The sequence below is a fragment of the Grammomys surdaster genome, unplaced genomic scaffold (assembly GCF_004785775.1).
Source record: "Grammomys surdaster isolate TR1022 unplaced genomic scaffold, NIH_TR_1.0 126398, whole genome shotgun sequence".
NCBI classification, from domain to species: Eukaryota; Metazoa; Chordata; class Mammalia; order Rodentia; family Muridae; genus Grammomys; species Grammomys surdaster.
In genome coordinates this window covers 1,556,630-1,569,152 of record NW_021621192.1, presented here as the reverse complement: position 1 = coordinate 1,569,152, position 12,523 = coordinate 1,556,630, and positions in this window count along the sequence as shown.

Below are 12,523 nucleotides of genomic sequence, written 5' to 3'. Positions count from 1 at the left end.
TTTCTTTCTTTCTTTCTTTCTTTCTTTCTTTCTTTCTTTCTTTCTTTTTTAGGTAGTTGTTCCTAAGTGGCATTTCCATAGGAGCAGAGATTTGGATAGTTACTGACCATAGCTGTCCTCTAAACTCTGGGACAGGGGAGAAATTCTGCAGCAGCAGAGAAAGGGCTCTTAGTTTTTGGTTTACCAGAAATATTTATTATCAGCTTTAAATCTTAGATTTCTTCAAGAGGAAACCCTTGGAAACATTACTGAAAAGGAATGTAACACACACACACACACACACACACACACACACACTTCACATAATTTCTCTACTAAATAATTTTGTGTGTGTCAGCTTAAGGGTTTTCTCCAACTTCAAAATTGATACAAATAAAATTTACATTGGCACTAAGAATCATAAGATAAGCTAGAAAGCTCTCTCAACTTTCACTGAGAATTTAAAAAGTCTGGTATAAAATTAGTTAGTTTCCATGCAACTTTCTTAATATACATGGAGAGTGCTCCCAACAGAAAAATTAAATGCTTTACCGAAAGGTGGAAGTATCATGATGTTATTCTTTTAAATTAATCTCAAAACATTACAAGTTTATTCTCATAGTAGTATTAAATACATCTTTATTTTATTAAATGTTGGTGTCTCTTGAATTGAGAAACAACTCAAATGAACGATGATCACTTACCTAGTATTTAGAAAAAATATGTATGGGAAAGGTAGTTTCAGTATCTTAAAATTGAGCAGTTCTAATTGCAAGAAAAGACAACTTTAAATTAGAGAATGTTTCAGGTAGGTAATAATTCTAGAAAAGTACATTTAAAATTCTTTCTCACCTGGTTTTCTCTGATGAGAATTGTATAGATGCTGGCTATTTTCCTGATGTGGCTTAAGGAGGGTTCAGCAATACATTTCTGTTCACTTGGCCATTTAGGAGACTATATGTGCATGCTGTTGTGCTGTTGCTAGAGGATTATTTAAATATTCAAAGTAATTCTAAGGAGATTTACTTGGCATTGACATCAGTGCATAGCCTGGGAGACCCAATCTACTAAACTTTGTATGTAAACTAAATTGGAGTAATTACTTATATCCTTTGAGACATAGAAGATAAGATACACTTATTTTAAAGCCAATTTAAAAGACTTAGAAAGGAAATAAGCTTATGCTACTTACCATTTCAATTTAAAAATAGCAAGGGAGAATGAAAAATTCCTGAATCAGCAGAAATTTCCCAGTGAAAGTTGTAACTGAGTTAAGATTTTTACTTCTGTGAGTAGAAAGACTGGTGTGAACAGTTTGGACCTTTCTTACAGCTTTTAAATGTCAAAATGAAATTTCAGAATGTTCTCTGAAGTTACAATATCCTTATTACTTTTACTTACTAATTAAAATAAATTCTAAATTTGAAATTGTTGCAAGTTATATTTACAATAATTTGAAATATTTTGTAAAAATTTGTGCTACAATTTTCAATAAATTGGAATAATTGCAAATCAGAAGCAGCATCTTGAAAACATTTTTTTTCTCCAAACCTGGCTTTTTTTCCCCAATATTTAGTATGGATTACTTAGTGATCTCTAATCTCAATTTTTACCTCTTTGTTGTTGTTGTTAATTACCATAGCAGTGATCTGATAACCACTATTAGAAGTTCCCTGAATAGTCACATTTAATTGTAAAAGTATATTTTGGCTCATAGTTGGGAGGTTTATTATTGGTACATAGGAAGTCTACTGATTTCTGTAAGTTGACTTTGTATCGTTCCTTTTTGATTAAAATGTTCATGACTTCTGAAGCTTTTTGGTGGAACGTTTGGATCTTTGATATATAATGTAATACTATCTACAAATAAAGATTATTTGTCTTCTCTTCCTATTTGTGTATCTTATTTTATTTCTCTATCTTGACTTGTTGCTGTAGCTAGTTCTTCAAGCACCACATTGAAAAGTAGTGGACAAGGACAGCCTTGTCTCACTTGTGGTATTAATGGAACTGTGTTGAATTTTTTCCATTTATAATGATGTTACATGTTGTTTCATCTAACTCTAACACTAAGTGAAAGCTTGTTAAAATTTTGAGGTGAAGTGTCCTCTATGGAGTGGACCACAGTAACAGACAGTTGTTGTTTGCCCCCTATTCTCCTCTTATCTTTAAAAGATGTGAGCCAATCAATAAAAGGTGTCTCAGAAAACAACATGATCACAACTTTCCTACAAATTTAGGAATTTGTTTTTGCTAATTAAGAAAAGGGAGTATATTCATATTCAGAACTTGCTGAACTTACAGAACTTGCTGAGCTTTATACAAAGTAGTGGGAAGAAAACTCACTACAATAGCAGCTTTATTTATAATAGAAAGAAGCAGTAAACAACCTTGATGTCCCTCAACTAAAGAATGGATAAAGAAAGTGTGGTGCATTTATACAGTGCAGCTATTTAAAAAGTGAGATTGTGAGATTTGCTGGCAAATGAATGGAATTGAAAAAAAAAACCCATCTTGAGTGAGGTAATTCATATCTAGAAAGACAAACACAGTATATACTCACTTATAAATGGATATTAGCTGTAAAGTAGAAGATAATCACGCTATAGTCTACAGACCCAGAGAGGCCAAATTACAACGAAGGTTTAAGGACGGGAAGCATCAATCTACCTGGGAAGGGTAAATCGAACAGAATTTTGGGTGGAGATATGGTGGGGTTAGGGTGGGGATGGGAACAGAAGGGATCAGGTATGTGTGTGTGTGTGTGTGTGTGTGTGTGTGTGTGTGTGTGTGGGAACATAGGGAGAAAGAGAATTGGAGGAGGTACCTTGAATTGGGGTTCATTTCAGGGTCAGGATAGAAACACAGCATAGTGGAAAGTTCCTGGCATCTACCAGGGCGACTCTAGTGAAGACTGCTCATAATGGGGGATATGGAGCTTAAAGCAGCCATCTTCTGTAATCAGAAAAGGCTTCTTGTGGAAAGACTAGGACAACAACCCAGCAACATACCTTTGACCATTTGTTTTGTCTGCAAGATGTGCTAGGGTAAAGCTAGTGCAGAACTTGTGGAAGTGGTCAACCAATGACTGGTACAACTTGTGACTCATGCTCTGAGAGAGAGCTCACCACTAACACTGCCTGGACAGCTAGAAACCAGAGGCTGAAAAGCCCAGAAACCTAGGATAGAACCAAGCACAATCAGAGGAAGAAAGTCAATGATACAATTTCTTATGATACTCTGCTATACTTGTAGCTCAGAGCTTAGCATAATGGTAGTCAAAACAGCCTCATCCAGCAACTGAAAGGAACAGATTCAGAGACTCACAGTCAAACATTTGAAGGAGCTTGAGGAACCCTATGGAAGAGGGGGAGGAAGGATTAAAAACAGTGGGATAAAGAATGACAGCAGAACATGGCCAACAGATTTAATTAAGCCTGTCTCATAGGGTCTCACAGAGATTGAAGTGATAATCAGGGCACTTGTATGGGTCTGAGCTAGGTTTTCTGCAAATATATTATGGTTGTATAGATTGATGTTCTTGTGGGACACCTAACACTGGGAGTGGGGCTGTTTCTGACTGTTCTACCTGCTTTGGGGGCTCTTTTTCTCCTACTGGTTTTCACATTTCAGCCTAGATATGAGGCATATACGTAATCATATTATGGTAACCTGTTATACCATGTTTGTTTGATATCAATGGGAGGCCTACTGTTTTTCTGAAGAGAAATGGAGTATGAGTGGATCTGAAGAAGAGGAGAGGTATGTGTTTGAGGGAGGGCTGGGAGGAGAGAAGGAATGGGAAACTGCAATCGGGAGGTAATATAAGAGAAGAATAGATAAGTTAAAAATGTAAGGCTTTTTCCTTCTAGCATTTACCTCTGTCCTGGACAGATCCAGATCCCCTCCCACACCCAGAGACAGTTTAAATCCCAGGAGGTCTGTCACAACCAGGCTCACAGGTGAGATACCTCCCCGAGCCCAATACCTGGCCTAACTGGGACCCCCCACCCCTACAAAGGGCCCAGCAGATGTAGGACCTGTCTGCCTTGCTGAGACACATCTTCCTTTTGGAACACACCTCAGTGACAAAGACAGACACTATCTCAGAGTAAAAACCCAGAAAAATGTTTTCCAAGCAAATGGTCCCAAGAAACAAGCTGATATCCAATAAAATAGACTTTCAACCAAAAGTTATCAAAAGATAAGGAGAAAAACACCTGATACTCAACAAAGGGAAAATCTACCAATATGAACCCTCAATTCTGAACATCTATGCCCCAAATGCAAGAGTACCCATATTTGTGAAAGAAACTTTACTAAAGCTCAAAACACATGTTGAAACTCACACAATAATAGTGGGAGACTTGAACATCCCTCTCTTACCAATGGATAGATCATTGAAACAGAAACTCAACAGAGACACAATGAAACTTACAGAAGTTATAGATCAAATAGATTTAACATGTATCTACAGAACATTTCACCCTAAAATAAAATAATATACTTTCTTCTCACCACCCCTTGTTAACGTCTCCAAAACTGATCATATAATCAGACATAAAACAAATCTTTAACAGATACAAGATGATTGATATACTCTCATGCATTCTATTAGCTTACCAAGCACTGAGGCTAGATTTCAATAACAACAAAAACAACAGAAAGCCCATACAATCATACATATGAAATATATGAAAATAAACAGCTCTCTGCTGTTTCATATATGTTCTATATGAAAATGAACAGCTCTCTGCTCAATGATAACTTGGTCAATATAGAAATAAGGAAATAAATTAAAGACTTTCTAAAATTTAATAAAAACGAAGGCACAACATACCCAAACTTAAGGGACACAAAGAAAGCAGTGCTCAGAGGAAATCTCATAGCTCTGAGTGCCTTCAAAAAGAAATTGGAGAGATCTTACACTAGCAACATGACAGCACTTCTGGAAGCTCTAGAACAAAAAGAAGCAAACACACTCAAGAGGAATAGATGGCAGAAAATAATTAAATGCAGTGTAGACATTATCTAAAGAGAACTATACAAAGAATCCACAAAACTAAGAGCTAGTTCTTTGAGAAAATCAACCAGATAGATAAACCATTAGGTAAACTAAGTAAAGGGCACAGAGACAATATCTAAATTAAGAAAATTAGAGTTGAAAAGGGAGACATAACAACAGAAATTGAAAAAATTCAAATAATTATCAGATCCTACTACAAAAGCTACAAAGCTGGAAAACCTAGACGACATGGATGATTTTCTAGACAGATACCAGGTACCAAAGTTGAATCAGAAATAGATAAACTATCTAAACAGTCCCATAACTTCTATGGAAATAGAAGCAGACATTAAATGTCTACCACCACCACTACCACCACCACCACCAAAACCAACAACAAAAAAGCCCAGGGCCAGATGGTTTTAGTGCAGAATTCTATCATACTTTCAAAGGAGCACTAGTACCATTGGACGGATTGATTAGCTCACACATGGTCGAGGGCATGGATTCCTGTTGGGTGGCTGTGGTTCCCATGTGTCTTATGCCCCAGTAGGCTCGGACCTCAACTCTGGGAAGCAGAAGTGCTGGCAGGATTTTTGACTGAGTTCCCTCCATGCAGCACTGAGTGGGTGCTGCGGGGCTCACGCCTGGGTGTGAGAGAATCTCAGTCTGAAACTGTGTGTGGGGGGTGCAAGGCTCTTGAGTTGAGAATCCCTGGGCCAGGAGGGAGCCAGGGAATGACTGGTCTCAAGCTCTTGGGCTCCTAGGTGCTGCTGGAAGCCACAGAAGAGTTGGGACTGGGGGCATGTGAGCTGGACCGGCCCACAGCTGAGAGGGGTGAGAGGGAGAGCTCTGGAGGTGCCCCACAGGGTGAGAGACTCTTGGTTACCTACTCACTTGGCAGGGTTGGCTAGCATGGTTGAATCAGTGGCCTCCATGGCTGGAACACAGATAAGTCCTCCACGGGAGATTAGATGATGGCTTGATGGCTCGATAGTTGAAACCTTCTCCATGGTTCCCCACAGCAGGCCCCAAAGACACAAGGAAGTACAGGGTTCTAAAAGGCTTTATTTTCATGGCAGATGGTAGATGGATCTGGATGTACCCCCACATCCTCAGGGTGGGCCTTTGGTTAAATACTGTTTGTAAGAAAGAGGGTCTAGGAAAAGAATAGGTAATTGGCTATGCCCTCTGGCCTTTAGGTATCTCATTAACATGGAAATCTCTTCAGGCTGAGCCCTGTAGTCATGCCCTCTACTTGTGCTCTTTGGGAGGGGTTGTATTGCCCTATGTGACTGAACGGCATAGATCAAATGGAGGTCTTAGACCACGTGTCAGGACCCTGGGTTCTGGGGGTGTGACCAAACACCTGCTGTTGTCCCTGATTTGTCCCACCAGGGTCCAGGGTTTGAGACCTGTGCCTATCCAAGAACCAAGCTATCCTTACACTGTCACACAGTACCATTACTTATCAAACTATTCAATAAAATAGAAACAAAGGGAACACTACCTAATTTGTTCTATGAAGCCATAGTTATACTCTTCCATTACTAGTGAGATTGCAAGCTATTATTATAACTATTTTATAAAACAATCTGGTGGTTCTTCAGAACATTGGAAATAGTTCTACCTGAAGACCCAGCTATACCACTACTAGGTATATATCCCAAAGATACTCTGACAACACAGATGTTTCCTCAATGGAAGAATAGATATAGAAAATATGGTACATTTACTCAACAGAATACTACCCAGCTATTTAAAAACAATGACTTCACAAATTTTAAATGGATGGAACTAGAAAATGTCCTGAGTGAGGTAACCCAGACCCAAAAGGACATACATGGTATGTACTCACTGATAAGTAGATATTAGCCCAAAAGCTCAGAATATCCATGATACAACTTATAGATTATATGAAGCTTAACAAGAACGAAAACCAAAGTGTGGATGCTTCAATTGCACTTAGAAGGTGGAACAAAATAATCACAGGAGGCAGAGGCAGGGAGGGATCTTGGTGGGAAAGGGGAGGGGAAGGGGAAAGGGAGTGGAAAAGTCAGGTATGGGAAGAGACAGAAGTCCAGGGGGCCAGGAGAATGAATAGATATATATAGCAGTGAGGGGGGCACCAAAAAGCCTCAGATGTCAGGAATATCAGAGGCTTTCAGGACCCAATGGGGATGACGTTAACTGAAATGCCCAACAGTGGGGAGATAGAACCTGAACAGAATACCTCCAGTAGATACACATGGCTCCCAGTTGAGGGATGGAGTTTCCTCTTAGAGGCAAAGTGGAGGGGAGATGGTATGGAGGTTTTGTAGAGGAGAGACTTGGAAGGAGGCAACATTTGATATGTAAATAAATAACATAAGTAATAAAAAAGAAAAAAAATATCCTAAAGTGTAGAGAACAGCACTGAAAATGGTGAAAAGTAAACTAACAACAAAAAACAGATCAAAACGAAGAATAAGAAAAATGTGGTAGCATGGATTAAGGCCAGCTTAGCTTATATAGCTATAGGCTATCTGAAAAAAGAGAAAAAAATGAAGAAAGGAAGGAAGGAAGCAAAGAAGGAACAAAGGATGGAAGGAAAGAAAAAAGAAAAACAACTCATCTTAAAGTTCATATTTTTAAATATTTATTCTATTTTTATTTATGTGTATATATGACTGTGTGTATATATGTACTTTGTGTGTAAATGCCCATGAAGGTCAGAAGGGGTTGTGGGATACCCTGGTGCTGGCATAACCAGTATCTGTGAGCAGCAAGACTCTTTACCACTGGACTATCTCCCAGCCCCTACAGTTTGTTTTTAAAGCCATACTAGTTACTATAGAGTTAATCTATACCAATAAACCCTGAAACACATATTAAAGTAAAATGTGTAATGGGAATATGTGACTTTAAAAATGTTACTAACAAATATTTATTAATGACTTACTGGGTATAGGTCATTAGACTAAGTGAACCCATACCTGGATGACTTTTGTCATTTTTGATCACTTAGTTATCCACTTAATGATCAGGCCAGTCACTTTAAGTCATAGTAACTATTCTGCGGGAATAACTATGACTGGTTGTCTTTGCATGTAACATTTTTTGGGGTACAATATTTTCATGCTTGCTTTTCTTTCAGATGTATATGAATAAATTATCTAAACTGGAAAAATGTTGTAGGGCTAGAGAAAATAGATGAGAATTAAAAAGATTGTAAATGCTTCCAGTGTACATACTCAATTGGTAGCAAGCTGTACCAGTCTTGTTGGTATGAAACTGAGCAGTCCTCTAAGGGGGGGGCAGTGAGGATGATTATAGGAAAGACAGAAAAGAAGTCTCAGAGACAAAGGTTAGAATTGGGAAGGCTGACCAGTCAGTATTGCTGCAGTCTCAAGTTTAATTCTCTTAGGTTTTATATATTTACATCAAGGGAAATAAAGTCATAAGCCATCAAACACAAAATGGTTGACATACATTTGATATCTGTACCCATTTGGAGAATTCCCTATTCCTCCCTGCTCCTTCCTCCAAGATGAACAGTCCAGCCACTTTCCTTGAACTTCAAGTATATCCCCTCATACAGTTCTATATATCAGCTGGCCAGGAAATTTGCCAGTAGACCCTTGCCTGACTTGACTCTGCCTGACAGGCAGGCTATCACAGAAGCAGGCAAATGGCTCCTGACAGCAAGCTAAAATTCAACCTCCCGTTTGCATTATATGAGTCAACCATATAAAACATATAAAAATTTTAGGACAAAGATAGGAAAGTTATTATTTACATTTAATGAGCATGCATTATGGATCTAGAAAACATCAAAACATAAAGAGGAATGGTATCTGGAATAACATTCTTAAGAAAATATTTGCTACTAGTAGGCTTCTCAAAATGTAGAAACAAGGAACAGGGAGGAATAGCTAGGATTTTTGCATAGCCATAACCTATTGGTAAAAATCTGTATAATTGTTATTAAGCTGAAGTTATAATTTCTTAAATGGTACAAAATTTACTTTGATTTCAGATTTAAGGTTTTCATTGGTATGAGTTTCTTATTGGTATAAAAGTTATATTAATATTGTTACTCTCATAGGCATTATGCCTATATAACACATTTAGGAATACAAGGCTTCGACCCAGTCCTTCTTTAACCCTTTTAACTTATTCAAGATGGTGAGCCTGTGAGTTAAGGGCCTATAGCAAATTCATGGCTCTGAGTTTATTGTTAGGGTGTTTTCTATATTTTATTTAAAATAGCTGAGAGGAGTTAACAGACAACAGTCCAGATTGCCTTACATGGATAGTCGGTTTTCAAAATGTCAGAAGTTCACAGAATTGATGTTACAAACATTTCTGTATTAATGCTTATTTTGATTAGAAAACTTTCTGCTCCTGACAGCAAGTTTTATTTTAACAGGAAGGGTGATATGTAGGAGGAGCTAAGGTGGGAGGAGTAAGGAAAGGAAGAGGAGGAATAAGGAGAGGAGGAGGAGTAAGGAGAGGAGGAAGAGAATGAGAGGAGGAGCTAGGAGAAAGAGAGAGAGGAGAGAGAGAGAGAGAGAGAGAGAGAGAGAGAGAGAGAGAGAGAGAGAGATGGAGGTGGATGTTCTCGTGTCTCCACCAGTCAAAGATAGTTGGTATATCCAGGTTGAGTATTGGGTTATACTTATGATTGTATGGGCATCTTGTTACTGAGCATTACCAAATTTATAAATCCTTTGATTAACATTTTTAAAAAAGTTACTAATAAAAAAAAAGGATGAGGAGGGTGGGTGATGTAATACATGTGACAGGAAATCAGATGAGGACACTATTTGCAGAAAGAAAGGGAAGGGGCAGAGGGAAACAAATCAGAACTCTAATGACACATGTATGAGGATGCTGTAATAAAACCCAGTACTTTGTATGTTAACTTAAAATACTAATAAAGAAAAAAGCAAGAAGGAGGAGGGGGGATAGAATAGGGGGTCTCTGGGGGAGGGATGGGGAAAGGGGATGACATCTGAAATGTAAATAAATAAAATATCCAAGAAAAAATGTAGAAACAATTTTGACAGCAATTTGAAAATGCTACAGAAAATGATAAGCCCTATATACTGAAGATACTGTGAACTTCAGAAACAGGTCCCAGAGACCCAAGAGATGGAATTGATCGGTGTGCCTCCTCCTAGAGGACTAGCTTTTATTGTACCATAAAACTCCCTGTAAGGTTCAAAAGGAGGAGCCAAATAAAGGTCCTACCTAGCAATGACATCTATGAAACTTATTAATGACTGAATATAAAAGAAAAAAGATACAGCCCTAAGAAGTATGTTGAAAGAAATCATGAAACCAGGGATACATAGAAACCAGGGATACATAAAGGAACAAAGGCCAGGAGGCAATTTTCATCAACTATGGGTTATCAGTCAAATAAAACCATAAAACATCAAGTATTTGAATTAAAAATTACAAGTCAAATAGAAGTTCATCACTATATCTTGCACCCTTTTAACCCACAGAAGAATAAATATGGAAATTTATTAGCAGATAATATACAGTTAATAGAACAGTAGACTAAACAATGTGAAAATGGTAAGTGAGAAATAGCATAGGCATAACAAGAAGCTGAAGAAGGAGGAAGAAGCAGACAGTTTTTGTTCTAATAATGGCTAAAAGTTCCAGTCTTATTTCTGCCCTCCCAAGATGTCAAAGTAGTTAAAAGTAAAGACAAGTTCACACACACCCAAAAATAGACACACTGCAGAAGAATGTTGAAATTCAAGGCAAGGAGAAAACATTTAGTGTAGCAAGATGAATAGGATATTTGACAAATGACTATGCTGTAGAAACAAAGGCCAGATAAAGAAAGTACTGGGTGATACATTCTAAGGATAAATTTGGCTTAGATATTATCTTTCCATGGCCAATGTGAACGAGAGACATTTCCAGATATGTGTTTTGTTTTCTGTGGCTGAAAACCAATGGCCATAGAGCTGGTAAATTATAAAGAAAACAGTGTCATTGTATCTAGTGGTTCCAGTACAAGTGTGGAGGGTGCTCTTGGAATAACGTTCATCCTAGCAGAGTCCTGAGATAGCAGAAGACATCACCATATGATACACTAGGAATAAGTATGTATACATCCTTTACATTCTTCTCTTTGTGCTTTTATGCAGCAATGTGTAGCTAGGGGTTCTCCATACTAACAACATTTTCTAATCCTAATCACAACCCAAGGACTCTTAACTCTATGCTTTAAATAATCACAGGAACATTATATCCCTAGCAGAGTTTCAGCATACACAAGCTAAATGTAAATGTTAAGCAGAAAAAGAACATTTGCTTCTAGTATCCTGATCCTATAATAATGATTGAAAAATGAACCCACAGATGGTAATTCATATCCATAGAATAAAACAAAAACATCTGTGGAAGTAATTATGAAATTATACAGAGAATTTAAATGCATTTTCATTGTTTTCTCATAAGCTTTAAAGAAGCATATAAGGTAGCATATGTATAGTGTAGTCTTGGCTCAGAAATGCAGAAATGAAGTTTTTGTATAATAGAGTAGCCAGCAATAGCTCAAAGGAAGTGGGTGGAATTCAACTTGAGCTAAAGAAGCAACATCACATTGCAAAAGAAAAATCTGTACCTACTCATATGTGTTTGCAATATACATACATGTAAAATCTATCACAAAATAATGTCAGAGAAGGAGGAAATGTAAGTAGAGCATAAGAGGAGGGAAATTGTTATCATAGTAATTAGTAAAAACTGAAGCTAATTGTATTAATATGTGCATGGTAAACTTTAGTGATAAAAATATAAAGTGAGTTATTAAGATAATATTAGAAAACCTTTACCTAACACATATAGAAACAGTAAAGAAAGAAATGAAGAATAAGAATATATGTAATATAGAAAACAAAGAGTAAAAGGTAAAGCATAAATCTATATCTATTAATTATATTAAATGTAAACATATTGAATTAGTTTCATCAAAATTAGACAGTTGAGTTTGGCAACAAATGATTCAGATATATCCCAGGTGTAGGAAGCATAATAATAATCAAAGATACAAGTAGATTAAAGGAGCATCATAGTTAAAAAAGATAAGCCAATAGGAACAGTAACTGAATGGGAGTGTCAATATTGGTAGCAGACAATTTAGACTCTATGACAAAAACATTGTAAGAGATCTATAAATGTTACTTTGAGTTTAAATGTATATCATAAATTAATATAGTTGCTATATATTTTTATCCTAAAAATAGATCCCAATAACAACATAGTGTTCTCATTAACAACATAGTGAGACCAAGACTTATATTCAAGCTTCACCTCAATTTCTGAGCAGTCAGTCTTAATATCCTAAACTAATCTGGCTACCTCTTAGCCAAAATTCCAATCATACTTGCAATTAGGCTTTCTATGATTTTGCTGAACTCTAAAGAACTAGTTCCTTCTTCTTCCTTGTGGCAGATCTGATCTCTCTCTCTCTCTCTCTCTCTCTCTCTCTCTCTCTCTCTCTCTCTCTCTCTTTCTTCTTCTTCTTCTTCT